The 16,255-nt window shown below is 56.3% G+C and overlaps 11 non-coding genes across 11 annotated transcripts; all 11 read left to right on the top strand.

Moving 5' to 3' along the window:
• The first annotated feature begins 629 nt into the window (after window positions 1-629).
• Window positions 630-748, top strand: LOC120436995. Its single transcript, XR_005610734.1, has one exon. It is a non-coding gene; the product is annotated as a 5S ribosomal RNA (ribosomal RNA).
• A 1,273-nt stretch (window positions 749-2,021) lies between these two features.
• Window positions 2,022-2,140, top strand: LOC120436994. The gene has a single exon (XR_005610733.1). It is a non-coding gene; the product is annotated as a 5S ribosomal RNA (ribosomal RNA).
• A 1,687-nt stretch (window positions 2,141-3,827) lies between these two features.
• On the top strand, window positions 3,828-3,946 carry LOC120436993. The gene has a single exon (XR_005610732.1). It is a non-coding gene; the product is annotated as a 5S ribosomal RNA (ribosomal RNA).
• Window positions 3,947-5,733: 1,787 nt separating this feature from the next.
• On the top strand, window positions 5,734-5,852 carry LOC120436992. The gene has a single exon (XR_005610731.1). It is a non-coding gene; the product is annotated as a 5S ribosomal RNA (ribosomal RNA).
• Window positions 5,853-6,616: 764 nt separating this feature from the next.
• Window positions 6,617-6,735, top strand: LOC116332875. Its single transcript, XR_004200414.2, has one exon. It is a non-coding gene; the product is annotated as a 5S ribosomal RNA (ribosomal RNA).
• A 1,248-nt stretch (window positions 6,736-7,983) lies between these two features.
• LOC116326839 lies at window positions 7,984-8,102 on the top strand. The gene has a single exon (XR_005610683.1). It is a non-coding gene; the product is annotated as a 5S ribosomal RNA (ribosomal RNA).
• Window positions 8,103-9,042: 940 nt separating this feature from the next.
• LOC120436953 lies at window positions 9,043-9,161 on the top strand. The gene has a single exon (XR_005610702.1). It is a non-coding gene; the product is annotated as a 5S ribosomal RNA (ribosomal RNA).
• A 1,248-nt stretch (window positions 9,162-10,409) lies between these two features.
• On the top strand, window positions 10,410-10,528 carry LOC120436991. Its single transcript, XR_005610729.1, has one exon. It is a non-coding gene; the product is annotated as a 5S ribosomal RNA (ribosomal RNA).
• A 1,550-nt stretch (window positions 10,529-12,078) lies between these two features.
• On the top strand, window positions 12,079-12,197 carry LOC120436990. The gene has a single exon (XR_005610728.1). It is a non-coding gene; the product is annotated as a 5S ribosomal RNA (ribosomal RNA).
• A 1,283-nt stretch (window positions 12,198-13,480) lies between these two features.
• On the top strand, window positions 13,481-13,599 carry LOC120436989. Its single transcript, XR_005610727.1, has one exon. It is a non-coding gene; the product is annotated as a 5S ribosomal RNA (ribosomal RNA).
• A 1,772-nt stretch (window positions 13,600-15,371) lies between these two features.
• Window positions 15,372-15,490, top strand: LOC120436988. The gene has a single exon (XR_005610726.1). It is a non-coding gene; the product is annotated as a 5S ribosomal RNA (ribosomal RNA).
• The last annotated feature ends 765 nt before the right edge of the window (window positions 15,491-16,255 follow it).

Genomic DNA, 16,255 nt, shown 5'->3' with positions numbered 1-16,255 from the left:
ACCACACCAGGGTTTGTGGCTCTGGCTGAGGCAATCTACACCACACCAGGGTCTGTGCTTCTGGCTGGTTCCATCTGCACCACACCAGGGCCTGTGCTGATGGCTGAGGCCATCCGCACCACACACCGGTCCTTCTGGCTGCTACATAGGTCATCTAAATTACTCCAGGACCTGTGATTCTGGCTGTGGACCTGTGCTGCTGGCTGAGGCACACTACACCACACCAGGGATTGTGGCTCTGGTTGAGGCCACCTAGACCACACACGTCCTGAGTTGCGGCTGAGGCAACCTGCACCACACCACGGCCTGTGCCGCTGGCTGAGGACAACTACACCACACACTTGGCCAGTGGCTCTGGCTGAGGCCAACTACACCACACAAGGTATTGTGGCTCTGGTTGAGGCCATCTATTTCCCAACAGGGCCTGGGCTGCTGGCTGAGGCAATACACACTACACCAGGGCCTGTGCTGCTGGTTAAATATAAATTGAGTCCTTGGGTTGGGGTATTAGGCAAGCATGCCGTTACCTTTAACACTATAGTTAAATTGGAGGGTTGTTGGCGTAACTTCAAGTACTGCCCACCTCACCACTTGATTCCATAAATTGACACTTTGTGCTGGGGCCAGCAGCTTACGGCCATACCACCCTGAGCACGCCCGATCTCGTCTGATCTCGGAAGCTAAGCAGGGTTGGGCTTGGTTAGTACTCGGATGGTAGACTGCCTGGGAATACCAGGTGCTGTAAGCTTTACCTTTTCATGTCATTGAACTGCTTTTGATCCAGAGAAGGAGGTGTTGAAAAACCCAAAGCAGCTGCTCATTAATGAGGGGGCACATTAACGACATTCCTTTTGGCGCTTTTCAGCAATGTCTTGTGCTGCCGGGTGAGGCCATCCACAACACAACGGGGCATATGCTGCTAACATGGGTCATCTAAATTACACCAGGGCCTGTGGTGCAGGCTGAGGCCAAATACACCACACCAGGGCCTGTGGCTCTGGGTGAGGCCATCGACACACACGGGGCCTGCGTTGCAGCTGGCAACCTGCACCACACCAGGGCCTGCTGCTGGCTGGCTGAGGCCAACACACCACACACTTGGCCAGTGGCTCTGCCTGAGGCCACCTTACAAAACACCAGGTCCTGTGCTGCTGCTGGCTGAGGCCACCTACACACCACACCACGGCCTGTGCCGCTGGCTACAGGACAACTGAGGCCACTTACACACACTTGGCCAGTGGCTCTGGCTGAGGCTGGCTGACTGACCACCTACACACACACTGGCCTGGCCTCTGCTACTGTCTGAGGCCATATTCATCACACCAGGGCCTGTGCTGCTGGCTGAGGCCATCCACATCACAAGAGGACCTGTGCTCCTTGCCGAGACCAACTACACCACACCAGGGTTTGTGGCTCTGGCTGAGGCAATCTACACCACACCAGGGTCTGTGCTTCTGGCTGGTTCCATCTGCACCACACCAGGGCCTGTGCTGATGGCTGAGGCCATCCGCACCACACCGGTCCTTCTGGCTGCTACATAGGTCATCTAAATTACTCCAGGACCTGTGATTCTGGCTGTGGACCTGTGCTGCTGGCTGAGGCACACTACACCACACCAGGGATTGTGGCTCTGGTTGAGGCCACCTAGACCACACCACGTCCTGAGTTGCGGCTGAGGCAACCTGCACCACACCACGGCCTGTGCCGCTGGCTGAGGACAATCTACACCACACACTTGGCCAGTGGCTCTGGCTGAGGCCAACTACACCACAAGGTATTGTGGCTCTGGTTGAGGCCATCTATTTCCCAACAGGGCCTGGGCTGCTGGCTGAGGCAATGCACACTACACCAGGGCCTGTGCTGCTGGTTAAATATAAATTGAGTCCTTGGGTTGGGGTATTAGGCAAGCATGCCGTTACCGTTAACACTATAGTTAAATTGGAGGGTTGTTGGCGTAACTTCAAGTACTGCCCACCTCACCACTTGATTCCATAAATTGACACTTTGTGCTGTGGCCAGCAGCTTACGGCCATACCACCCTGAGCACGCCCGATCTCGTCTGATCTCGGAAGCTAAGCAGGGTTGGGCTTGGTTAGTACTCGGATGGTAGACTGCCTGGGAATACCAGGTGCTGTAAGCTTTACCTTTTCATGTCATTGAACTGCTTTTGATCCAGAGAAGGAGGTGTTGAAAAACCCAAAGCAGCTGCTCATTAATGAGGGCACATTAACGACATTCCTTTTGGCGCTTTTCAGCAATGTCTTGTGCTGCGGGTGAGGCCATCCACAACACAGCGGGGCATATGCTGCTAACATAGGTCATCTAAATTACACCAGGGCCTGTGGTGCAGGCTGAGGCCAAATACACCACACCAGGGCCTGTGGCTCTGGGTGAGGCCATCGACACCACACGGGGCCTGCGTTGCAGCTGAGGCAACCTGCACCACACCAGGGCCTGTGCTGCTGGCTGAGGCCAACTACACCACACACTTGGCCAGTGGCTCTGCCTGCCACCTGCACAAAGGCCACCTGCTTCTGGGCCAGGTACACCACACCTGTGCTGCTGGCCTGTGGGCCACCTACACCACACCAGGGCCTGTGCTGCTGGCTGAGGCCACCACTACACCACAGGGCCTGTGCTGGCTGGCCATTCATCACACCAGGGCCTGTGCTGCTGGCTGCCATCCTGGCACAAGGCTCTGGCTGAGCCTACACCACACCAGGGTTTGTGGCTCCTGGCAATCTACACCACACCAGGTCCTGTGCTTCTGGCTGGTTCCATCTGCACCACACCAGGGCCTGTGCTGATGGCTGAGGCCATCCCATCCACACCGGTCCTTCTGGCTGCTACATAGGTCATCTAAATTACTCCAGGACCTGTGATTCTGGCTGTGGACCTGTGCTGCTGGCTGAGGCACACTACACCACACCAGGGATTGTGGCTCTGGTTGAGGCCACATAGGCGACACCACGTCCTGAGTTGCGGCTGAAGCAACCTGCACCACACCACGGCCTGTGCCGCTGGCTGAGGACAACTACACACCACACACTTGGCCAGTGGCTCTGGCTGAGGCCAACTACACCACACACTTGGCCTCTGCTACTGTCTGAGGCCATATTCATCACACCAGGGCCTGTGCTGCTGGCTGAGGCCATCCACATCACAAGAGGACCTGTGCTCCTTGCCGAGACCAACTACACCACACCAGGGTTTGTGGCTCTGGCTGAGGCAATCTACACCACACCAGGGTCTGTGCTTCTGGCTGGTTCCATCTGCACCACACCAGGGCCTGTGCTGATGGCTGAGGCCATCCGCACACACACCGGTCCTTCTGGCTGCTACATAGGTCATCTAAATTACTCCAGGACCTGTGATTCTGGCTGTGGACCTGTGCTGCTGGCTGAGGCACACTACACCACACCAGGGATTGTGGCTCTGGTTGAGGCCACCTAGACCACACCACGTCCTGAGTTGCGGCTGAGGCAACCTGCACCACACCACGGCCTGTGCCGCTGGCTGAGGACAACTACACCACACACTTGGCCAGTGGCTCTGGCTGAGGCCAACTACACCACACAAGGTATTGTGGCTCTGGTTGAGGCCATCTATTTCCCAACAGGGCCTGGGCTGCTGGCTGAGGCAATGTACACTACACCAGGGCCTGTGCTGCTGGTTAAATATAAATTGAGTCCTTGGGTTGGGGTATTAGGCAAGCATGCCGTTACCTTTAACACTATAGTTAAATTGGAGGGTTGTTCGCGTAACTTCAAGTACTGCCCACCTCACCACTTGATTCCATAAATTGACACTTTGTGGTGGGGCCAGCAGCTTACGGCCATACCACCCTGAGCACGCCCGATCTCGTCTGATCTCGGAAGCTAAGCAGGGTTGGGCTTGGTTAGTACTCGGATGGTAGACTGCCTGGGAATACCAGGTGCTGTAAGCTTTACCTTTTCATGTCATTGAACTGCTTTTGATCCAGAGAAGGAGGTGTTGAAAAACCCAAAGCAGCTGCTCATTAATGAGGGCACATTAACGACATTCCTTTTGGCGCTTTTCAGCAATGTCTTGTGCTGCGGGTGAGGCCATCCACAACACAACGGGGCATATGCTGCTAACATAGGTCATCTAAATTACACCAGGGCCTGTGGTGCAGGCTGAGGCCAAACACACCACACCAGGGCCTGTGGCTCTGGGTGAGGCCATCGACACCACACGGGGCCTGCGTTGCAGCTGAGGCAACCTGCACCACACCAGGGCCTGTGCTGCTGGCTGAGGCCAACTACACACCACACACTTGGCCAGTGGCTCTGCCTGAGGCCACCTTACAAAACACCAGGTCCTGTGTGCTTCTGGCTGAGGCCACCTACACACACACCAGGGCCTGTGCTGCTGCCTGGCTGAGGCCAACTACACCACACACTTGGCCAGTGGCTCTGCCTGAGGCCACCTTACACCACACCAGGTCCTGTGCTTCTGGCTGAGGCCACCTACACCACACCAGGGCCTGTTCTACTGTCTGAGGCCATATTCATCACACCAGGGCCTGTGCTGCTGGCTGAGGCCATCCACATTACAAGAGGACCTGTGCTCCTTGGCGAGACCAACTACACCACACCAGGGTTTGTGACTCTGGCTGAGGCAATCTACACCACACCAGGGTCTGTGCTTCTGGCTGGTTCCATCTGCACCACACCAGGGCCTGTGCTGATGGCTGAGGCCATCCGCACCACCACCGGTCCTTCTGGCTGCTACATAGGTCATCTAAATTACTCCAGGACCTGTGATTCTGGCTGTGGACCTGTGCTGCTGGCTGAGGCACACTACACCACACCAGGGATTGTGGCTCTGGTTGAGGCCACATAGACGACACCACGTCCTGAGTTGCGGCTGAGGCAACCTGCACACACACCACGGCCTGTGCCGCTGGCTGAGGACAACTACACCACACACTTGGCCAGTGGCTCTGGCTGAGGCCAACTACACACACACTTGGCCTCTGCTACTGTCTGAGGCCATATTCATCACACCAGGGCCTGTGCTGCTGGCTGAGGCCATCCACATCACAAGAGGACCTGTGCTCCTTGCCGAGACCAACTACACACCACACCAGGGTTTGTGGCTCTGGCTGAGGCAATCTACACCACACCAGGGTCTGTGCTTCTGGCTGGTTCCATCTGCACCACACCAGGGCCTGTGCTGATGGCTGAGGCCATCCGCACCACACCGGTCCTTCTGGCTGCTACATAGGTCATCTAAATTACTCCAGGACCTGTGATTCTGGCTGTGGACCTGTGCTGCTGGCTGAGGCACACTACACCACACCAGGGATTGTGGCTCTGGTTGAGGGCCACCTAGACCACACCACGTCCTGAGTTGCGGCTGAGGCAACCTGCACCACACCACGGCCTGTGCCGCTGGCTGAGGACAACTACACCACACACTTGGCCAGTGGCTCTGGCTGAGGCCAACTACACCACACAAGGTATTGTGGCTCTGGTTGAGGCCATCTATTTCCCAACAGGGCCTGGGCTGCTGGCTGAGGCAATGTACACTACACCAGGGCCTGTGCTGCTGGTTAAATATAAATTGAGTCCTTGGGTTGGGGTATTAGGCAAGCATGCCGTTACCTTTAACACTATAGTTAAATTGGAGGGTTGTTCGGCGTAACTTCAAGTACTGCCCACCTCACCACTTGATTCCATAAATTGACACTTTGTGGTGGGGCCAGCAGCTTACGGCCATACCACCCTGAGCACGCCCGATCTCGTCTGATCTCGGAAGCTAAGCAGGGTTGGGCTTGGTTAGTACTCGGATGGTAGACTGCCTGGGAATACCAGGTGCTGTAAGCTTTACCTTTTCATGTCATTGAACTGCTTTTGATCCAGAGAAGGAGGTGTTGAAAAACCCAAAGCAGCTGCTCATTAATGAGGGCACATTAACGACGACATTCCTTTTGGCGCTTTTCAGCAATGTCTTGTGCTGCGGGTGAGGCCATCCACAACACAACGGGGCATATGCTGCTAACATAGGTCATCTAAATTACACCAGGGCCTGTGGTGCAGGCTGAGGCCAAATACACCACACCAGGGCCTGTGGCTCTGGGTGAGGCCATCGACACCACACCGGGGCCTGCGTTGCAGCTGAGGCAACCTGCACCACACCAGGGCCTGTGCTGCTGGCTGAGGCCAACACACACCACACACTTGGCCAGTGGCTCTGCCTGAGGCCACCTTACAAAACACCAGGTCCTGTGCCTTCTGGCTGAGGCCACCTACACCACACCAGGGTGCTGTGCTGCTGGCTGAGGCCAACTACACCACACACTTGGCCAGTGGCTCTGCCTGAGGCCACCTTACACCACACCAGGTCCTGTGCTTCTGGCTGGTTCCATCTGCACCACACCAGGGCCTGGGCTGCTGGCTGAGGCAATGTACACTACACCAGGGCCTGTGCTGCTGGTTAAATATAAATTGAGTCCTTGGGTTAGGGTATTAGGCAAGCATGCCGTTACCGTTAACACTATAGTTAAATTGGAGGGTTGTTCGCCTAAATTCAAGTACTGCCCACCTCACCACTTGATTCCATAAATTGACACTTTGTGTTGGGGCCAGCAGCTTACGGCCATACCACCCTGAGCACGCCCGATCTCGTCTGATCTCGGAAGCTAAGCAGGGTTGGGCTTGGTTAGTACTCGGATGGTAGACTGCCTGGGAATACCAGGTGCTGTAAGCTTTACCTTTTCATGTCATTGAACTGCTTTTGATCCAGAGAAGGAGGGTGTTGAAAAACCCAAAGCAGCTGCTCATTAATGAGGGCACATTAACGACATTCCTTTTGGCGCTTTTCAGCAATGTCTTGTGCTGCGGGTGAGGCCATCCACAACACACAGGGCATATGCTGCTAACATAGGTCATCTAAATTACACCAGGGCCTGTGGTGCAGGCTGAGGCCAAATACACCACACCAGGGCCTGTGGCTCTGGGTGAGGCCATCGACACCACACCGGGGCCTGCGTTGCAGCTGAGGCAACCTGCACCACACCAGGGCCTGTGCTGCTGGCTGAGGCCACACCACACCACACACTTGGCCAGTGGCTCTGCACCTGCTGGCCACCACCACACAACAGGTCCTGTGCTTCTGGCTGAGGCCACCTACACACACCACGGCCTGTGCCGCTGGCTGAGGACACACACCACACACACTTGGCCAGTGGCTCTGGCTGAGGCCAACTACACCACACACTTGGCCTCTGCTACTGTCTGAGGCCATATTCATCACACCAGGGCCTGTGCTGCTGGCTGAGGCCATCCACATCACAAGAGGACCTGTGCTCCTTGCCGAGACCAACTACACCACACCAGGGTTTGTGGCTCTGGCTGAGGCAATCTACACCACACCAGGGTCTGTGCTTCTGGCTGGTTCCATCTGCACCACACCAGGGCCTGTGCTGATGGCTGAGGCCATCCGCACCACACCGGTCCTTCTGGCTGCTACATAGGTCATCTAAATTACTCCAGGACCTGTGATTCTGGCTGTGGACCTGTGCTGCTGGCTGAGGCACACTACACCACACCAGGGATTGTGGCTCTGGTTGAGGCCACCTAGACCACACCACGTCCTGAGTTGCGGCTGAGGCAACCTGCACCACACCACGGCCTGTGCCGCTGGCTGAGGACAACTACACCACACACTTGGCCAGTGGCTCTGGCTGAGGCCAACTACACCACACAAGGTATTGTGGCTCTGGTTGAGGCCATCTATTTCCCAACAGGGCCTGGGCTGCTGGCTGAGGCAATGTACACCACACCAGGGCCCTGTGCTGCTGGTTAAATATAAATTGAGTCCTTGGGTTAGGGTATTAGGCAAGCATGCCGTTACCGTTAACACTATAGTTAAATTGGAGGGTTGTTCGCGTAACTTCAAGTACTGCCCACCTCACCACTTGATTCCATAAATTGACACTTTGTGCTGTGGCCGGCAGCTTACGGCCATACCACCCTGAGCACGCCCGATCTCGTCTGATCTCGGAAGCTAAGCAGGGTTGGGCTTGGTTAGTACTCGGATGGTAGACTGCCTGGGAATGCCAGGTGCTGTAAGCTTTACCTTTTCATGTCATTGAACTGCTGCTTTTGATCCAGAGAAGGAGGGTGTTGAAAACCCAAAGCAGCTGCTCATTAATGAGGGCACATTAACGACATTCCTTTTGGCGCTTTTCAGCAATGTCTTGTGCTGCGGGTGAGGCCATCCACAACACAACGGGGCATATGCTGCTAACATAGGTCATCTAAATTACACCAGGGCCTGTGGTGCAGGCTGAGGGAATGGCTGAGGCCACCACCACATACACCACACACCACACGGGGCCTGTGCAGCTGAGGCTGCACCACACCAGGGCCTGTGCTGCTGGGCCATCTACACCACTTGGCCAGGGCTCCTGCCACCTACACCACACCAGGTCCTGTGCAGCTGAGGCACCACCTGAGCACCACACCAGGGCCTGTGCTGCTGGCTGAGGCCACTACACCACACCACACTTGGGCCATCTACACCACCAGGGTTTGTGGCTCTGCCTGAGGCCACCTACACCACACCAGGTCCTGTGCTTCTGGCTGAGGCCACCTACACCACACCTGGGCCTAGGTCATCTGCTGCTGGCTGGCTGTGGACCTGTGCTGCTGGCTGAGGCACACTACACACACACACTTGGCCAGTGGCTCTGGCTGAGGCCACCCACACACGGCCTGTGCTGCTGGCACACTACACCACACCTTGGCCAGTGCTCTGAGGCCAACTGGTTGTGGCTCATCTATTTCCCAACAGGGCCTGGGCTGCTGGCTGAGGCAATGTACACTACACCAGGGCCTGTGCTGCTGGTTAAATATAAATTGAGTCCTTGGGTTAGGGTATTAGGCAAGCATGCCGTTACCGTTAACACTATAGTTAAATTGGAGGGTTGTTCGCGTAACTTCAAGTACTGCCCACCTCACCACTTGATTCCATAAATTGACACTTTGTGCTGTGGGCTGGCTTCTGGGCTGCGGCTACGGCCATACCACCCTGAGCACGCCCGATCTCGTCTGATCTCGGAAGCTAAGCAGGGTTGGGCTTGGTTAGTACTCGGATGGTAGACTGCCTGGGAATACCAGGTGCTGTAAGCTTTACCTTTTCATGTCATTGAACTGCTTTTGATCCAGAGAAGGAGGGTGTTGAAAAACCCAAAGCAGCTGCTCATTAATGAGGGCACATTAACGACATTCCTTTTGGCGCTTTTCAGCAATGTCTTGTGCTGCGGGTGAGGCCATCCACAACACAAGCAGGGCATATGCTGCTAACATAGGTCATCTAAATTACACCAGGGCCTGTGGTGCAGGCTGAGGCCAAACACACCACACCAGGGCCTGTGGCTCTGGGTGAGGCCATCGACACCACACGGGGCCTGCGTTGCAGCTGAGGCAACCTGCTGGCTGAGGCCACCACACCAGGGCCTGTGCTGCTGGCTGAGGCCAACACACACACACTTGGCCAGTGGCTCTGCCTGAGGCCACCCACACACCACACCAGGTCCCTGCTGGCTGAGGCCACACACCACACCACGGCCTGTGGCTGGCTGAGGACAACTACACCACACACTTGGCCAGTGGCTCTGGCTGAGGCCAACCACACCACACACTTGGCCTCTGCTACTGTCTGAGGCCATATTCATCACACCAGGGCCTGTGCTGCTGGCTGAGGCCATCCACATCACAAGAGGACCTGTGCTCCTTGCCGAGACCAACTACACCACACCAGGGTTTGTGGCTCTGGCTGAGGCAATCTACACCACACCAGGGTCTGTGCTTCTGGCTGGTTCCATCTGCACCACACCAGGGCCTGTGCTGATGGCTGAGGCCATCCGCGCACACACCGGTCCTTCTGGCTGCTACATAGGTCATCTAAATTACTCCAGGACCTGTGATTCTGGCTGTGGACCTGTGCTGGCTGGCTGAGGCACACACCACACCAGGGATTGTGGCTCTGGTTGAGGCCACCTAGACCACACCACGTCCTGAGTTGCGGCTGAGGCAACCTGCACCACACCACGGCCTGTGCCGCTGGCTGAGGACAACTACACCACACACTTGGCCAGTGGCTCTGGCTGAGGCCAACTACACCACACAAGGTATTGTGGCTCTGGTTGAGGCCATCTATTTCCCAACAGGGCCTGGGCTGCTGGCTGAGGCAATGTACACTACACCAGGGCCTGTGCTGCTGGTTAAATATAAATTGAGTCCTTGGGTTGGGGTATTAGGCAAGCATGCCGTTACCGTTAACACTATAGTTAAATTGGAGGGTTGTTGGCGTAACTTCAAGTACTGCCCACCTCACCACTTGATTCCATAAATTGACACTTTGTGCTGGGGCCAGCAGCTTACGGCCATACCACCCTGAGCACGCCCGATCTCGTCTGATCTCGGAAGCTAAGCAGGGTTGGGCTTGGTTAGTACTCGGATGGTAGACTGCCTGGGAATACCAGGTGCTGTAAGCTTTACCTTTTCATGTCATTGAACTGCTTTTGATCCAGAGAAGGAGGTGTTGAAAAACCCAAAGCAGCTGCTCATTAATGAGGGCACATTGCGACATTCCTTTTGGCGCTTTTCAGCAATGTCTTGTGCTGCGGGTGAGGCCATCCACAACACAGCGGGGCATATGCTGCTAACATAGGTCATCTAAATTACACCAGGGCCTGTGGTGCAGGCTGAGGCCAAATACACCACACCAGGGCCTGTGGCTCTGGGTGAGGCCATCGACACCACACACACACCGGGGCCTGCGTTGCAGCTGAGGCAACCTGCACCACACCAGGGCCTGTGCTGCTGGCTGAGGCCAACTACACCACACACTTGGCCAGTGGCTCTGCCTGAGGCCACCCACACACACCAGGTCCTGTGCTTCTGGCTGAGGCCACCTACACCACACCAGGGCCTGCTGCTGCTGCCACCTGAGGCCAACTGACACACACACTTGGCCAGTGGCTCTGCCTGAGGCCACCTTACACCCACCAGGGTTTGTGCTCTGGCTGAGGGCTTCTGTGCTTCTGGCTGGACACCACACCAGGGCCTGTGCTGATGGCTGAGGCCATCCACCACACACACATACATAGGTCATCTAAATTACTCCAGGACCTGTGATTCTGGCTGTGGACCTGTGCTGCTGGCTGAGGCACACTACACCACACCAGGGATTGTGGCTCTGAGGTTGCGGCTGAGGCAACCTGCACCACACCACGGCCTGTGCGCTGGCTGAGGACATATTACACCACACCAGGGCCAGTGGCTCTGGCTGAGGCCATCCACACCACACACAGGGCCTGTGCTGCTCTGAGGCCAACTTCATCACACCAGGGCCTGTGCTGCTGCTGAGGCCATCCACATCACAAGAGGACCTGTGCTCCTTGCGAGACCAACTACACCACACCAGGGTTTGTGGCTCTGGCTGAGGCAATCTACACCACACCAGGGTCTGTGCTTCTGGCTGGTTCCATCTGCACCACACCAGGGCTGTGCTGATGGCTGAGGCCATCCGCACCACACCGGTCCTTCTGGCTGCTACATAGGTCATCTAAATTACTCCAGGACCTGTGATTCTGGCTGTGGACCTGTGCTGCTGGCTGAGGCACACTACACCACACCAGGGATTGTGGCTCTGGTTGAGGCCACCTAGACCACACCACGTCCTGAGTTGCGGCTGAGGCAACCTGCACCCACCACGGCCTGTGCCGCTGGCTGAGGACAACTACACCACACACTTGGCCAGTGGCTCTGGCTGAGGCCAACTACACCACACAAGGTATTGTGGCTCTGGTTGAGGCCATCTATTTCCCAACAGGGCCTGGGCTGCTGGCTGAGGCAATGTACACACTACACCAGGGCCTGTGCTGCTGGTTAAATATAAATTGAGTCCTTGGGTTGGGGTATTAGGCAAGCATGCCGTTACCGTTAACACTATAGTTAAATTGGAGGGTTGTTGGCGTAACTTCAAGTACTGCCCACCTCACCACTTGATTCCATAAATTGACACTTTGTGCTGTGGCCAGCAGCTTACGGCCATACCACCCTGAGCACGCCCGATCTCGTCTGATCTCGGAAGCTAAGCAGGGTTGGGCTTGGTTAGTACTCGGATGGTAGACTGCCTGGGAATACCAGGTGCTGTAAGCTTTACCTTTTCATGTCATTGAACTGCTTTTGATCCAGAGAAGGAGGTGTTGAAAAACCCAAAGCAGCTGCTCATTAATGAGGGCACGTGCGACATTCCTTTTGGCGCTTTTCAGCAATGTCTTGTGCTGCGGGTGAGGCCATCCACAACACAACGGGGCATATGCTGCTAACATAGGTCATCTAAATTACACCAGGGCCTGTGGTGCAGGCTGAGGCCAAATACACCACACCAGGGCCTGTGGCTCTGGGTGAGGCCATCGACACCACACGGGGCCTGCGTTGCAGCTGAGGCAACCTGCACCACACCAGGGCCTGTGCTGCTGGCTGAGGCTGGCCCAGTGCAGCTGAGGCCACCTACACCACACCAGGGCCTGTGGCTCTGGCTGAGGCTGCCACCTACACACACCTGCTCCTGAGGCCACCTACACCACACCAGGGCTGCTGCTGGCTGAGGCAACTACACCACACACTTGGCCTGTGGCTCTGGCTGAGGCCACCACACCACACCAGGTCCTGTGCTTCTGGCTGAGGCCACCTACACCACACCAGGGCCCTGCTACTGTCTGAGGCCATATTCATCACACCAGGGCCTGTGCTGCTGGCTGAGGCCATCCACATCACAAGAGGACCTGTGCTCCTTTGCGAGACCAACTACACCACACCAGGGTTTGTGGCTCTGGCTGAGGCAATCTACACCACACCAGGGTCTGTGCTTCTGGCTGGTTCCATCTGCACCACACCAGGGCCTGTGCTGATGGCTGAGGCCATCCGCACCACACCGGTCCTTCTGGCTGCTACATAGGTCATCTAAATTACTCCAGGACCTGTGATTCTGGCTGTGGACCTGTGCTGCTGGCTGAGGCACACTACACCACACCAGGGATTGTGGCTCTGGTTGAGGCCACCTAGACCACACCACGTCCTGAGTTGCGGCTGAGGCAACCTGCACCACACCACGGCCTGTGCCGCTGGCTGAGGACAACTACACCACACACTTGGCCAGTGGCTCTGGCTGAGGCCAACTACACCACACAAGGTATTGTGGCTCTGGTTGAGGCCATCTATTTCCCAACAGGGCCTGGGCTGCTGGCTGAGGCAATGTACACTACACCAGGGCCTGTGCTGCTGGTTAAATATAAATTGAGTCCTTGGGTTGGGGTATTAGGCAAGCATGCCGTTACCGTTAACACTATAGTTAAATTGGAGGGTTGTTCGCGTAACTTCAAGTACTGCCCACCTCACCACTTGATTCCATAAATTGACACTTTGTGCTGTGGCCAGCAGCTTACGGCCATACCACCCTGAGCACGCCCGATCTCGTCTGATCTCGGAAGCTAAGCAGGGTTGGGCTTGGTTAGTACTCGGATGGTAGACTGCCTGGGAATACCAGGTGCTGTAAGCTTTACCTTTTCATGTCATTGAACTGCTTTTGATCCAGAGAAGGAGGTGTTGAAAAACCCAAAGCAGCTGCTCATTAATGAGGGCACGTGCGACATTCCTTTTGGCGCTTTTCAGCAATGTCTTGTGCTGCCGGGTGAGGCCATCCACAACACAACGGGGCATATGCTGCTAACATAGGTCATCTAAATTACACCAGGGCCTGTGGTGCAGGCTGAGGCCAAATACACCACACCAGGGCCTGTGGCTCTGGGTGAGGCCATCGACACCACACCGGGGCCTGCGTTGCAGCTGAGGCAACCTGCACCACACCAGGGCCTGTGCTGCTGGCTGAGGCCAACTACACCACACACTTGGCCAGTGGCTCTGCCTGAGGCCACCTTACAAAACACCAGGTCCTGTGCTTCTGGCTGAGGCCACCTACACCACACCAGGGCCTGTGCTGCTGGCTGAGGCCAACTACACCACACACTTGGCCAGTGGCTCTGCCTGAGGCCACCTTACACCACACCAGGTCCTGTGCTTCTGGCTGAGGCCACCTACACCACACCAGGGCCTGTTCTACTGTCTGAGGCCATATTCATCACACCAGGGCCTGTGCTGCTGGCTGAGGCCATCCACATCACAAGAGGACCTGTGCTCCTTGGCGAGACCAACTACACCACACCAGGGTTTGTGACTCTGGCTGAGGCAATCTACACCACACCAGGGTCTGTGCTTCTGGCTGGTTCCATCTGCACCACACCAGGGCCTGTGCTGATGGCTGAGGCCATCCGCACCACACCGGTCCTTCTGGCTGCTACATAGGTCATCTAAATTACTCCAGGACCTGTGATTCTGGCTGTGGACCTGTGCTGCTGGCTGAGGCACACTACACCACACCAGGGATTGTGGCTCTGGTTGAGGCCACATAGACGACACCACGTCCTGAGTTGCGGCTGAGGCAACCTGCACCACACCACGGCCTGTGCCGCTGGCTGAGGACAACTACACCACACACTTGGCCAGTGGCTCTGGCTGAGGCCAACTACACCACACACTTGGCCTCTGCTACTGTCTGAGGCCATATTCATCACACCAGGGCCTGTGCTGCTGGCTGAGGCCATCCACATCACAAGAGGACCTGTGCTCCTTGCGAGACCAACTACACCACACCAGGGTTTGTGGCTCTGGCTGAGGCAATCTACACCACACCAGGGTCTGTGCTTCTGGCTGGTTCCATCTGCACCACACCAGGGCCTGTGCTGATGGCTGAGGCCATCCGCACCACACCGGTCCTTCTGGCTGCTACATAGGTCATCTAAATTACTCCAGGACCTGTGATTCTGGCTGTGGACCTGTGCTGCTGGCTGAGGCACACTACACCACACCAGGGATTGTGGCTCTGGTTGAGGCCACCTAGACCACACCACGTCCTGAGTTGCGGCTGAGGCAACCTGCACCACACCACGGCCTGTGCCGCTGGCTGAGGACAACTACACCACACACTTGGCCAGTGGCTCTGGCTGAGGCCAACTACACCACACAAGGTATTGTGGCTCTGGTTGAGGCCATCTATTTCCCAACAGGGCCTGGGCTGCTGGCTGAGGCAATGTACACTACACCAGGGCCTGTGCTGCTGGTTAAATATAAATTGAGTCCTTGGGTTAGGGTATTAGGCAAGCATGCCGTTACCGTTAACACTATAGTTAAATTGGAGGGTTGTTCGCGTAACTTCAAGTACTGCCCACCTCACCACTTGATTCCATAAATTGACACTTTGTGCTGTGGCCAGCAGCTTACGGCCATACCACCCTGAGCACGCCCGATCTCGTCTGATCTCGGAAGCTAAGCAGGGTTGGGCTTGGTTAGTACTCGGATGGTAGACTGCCTGGGAATACCAGGTGCTGTAAGCTTTACCTTTTCATGTCATTGAACTGCTTTTGATCCAGAGAAGGAGGTGTTGAAAAACCCAAAGCAGCTGCTCATTAATGAGGGCACATTGCGACATTCCTTTTGGCGCTTTTCAGCAATGTCTTGTGCTGCGGGTGAGGCCATCCACAACACAACGGGGCATATGCTGCTAACATAGGTCATCTAAATTACACCAGGGCCTGTGGTGCAGGCTGAGGCCAAATACACCACACCAGGGCCTGTGGCTCTGGGTGAGGCCATCGACACCACACGGGGCCTGCGTTGCAGCTGAGGCAACCTGCACCACACCAGGGCCTGTGCTGCTGGCTGAGGCCAACTACACCACACACTTGGCCAGTGGCTCTGCCTGAGGCCACCTTACAAAACACCAGGTCCTGTGCTTCTGGCTGAGGCCACCTACACCACACCAGGGCCTGTGCTGCTGGCTGAGGCCAACACACACCACACACTTGGCCAGTGGCTCTGCCTGAGGCCACCACACCACACCAGGGCCCCTGCCTGCTCTGCCTGGCTGAGGCCACCTACACCACACCAGGGCCTGTGCTACTGTCTGAGGCCATTTCATCACACCAGGGCCTGTGCTGCTGGCTGAGGCCATCCACATCACAAGAGGACCTGTGCTCCTTGGCGAGACCAACTACACAACACACCACACCAGGGTTTGTGACTCTGGCTGAGGCAATCTACACCACACCAGGGTCTGTGCTTCTGGCTGGTTCCATCTGCACCACACCAGGGCCTGTGCT

This window comes from Oreochromis aureus, unplaced genomic scaffold, assembly GCF_013358895.1.
Source record: "Oreochromis aureus strain Israel breed Guangdong unplaced genomic scaffold, ZZ_aureus HiC_scaffold_368, whole genome shotgun sequence".
NCBI classification, from domain to species: domain Eukaryota; kingdom Metazoa; phylum Chordata; class Actinopteri; order Cichliformes; family Cichlidae; genus Oreochromis; species Oreochromis aureus.
The sequence above is the reverse complement of the archived record's forward strand: the minus strand, read 5'-3'. Positions and strand labels throughout refer to the sequence as shown.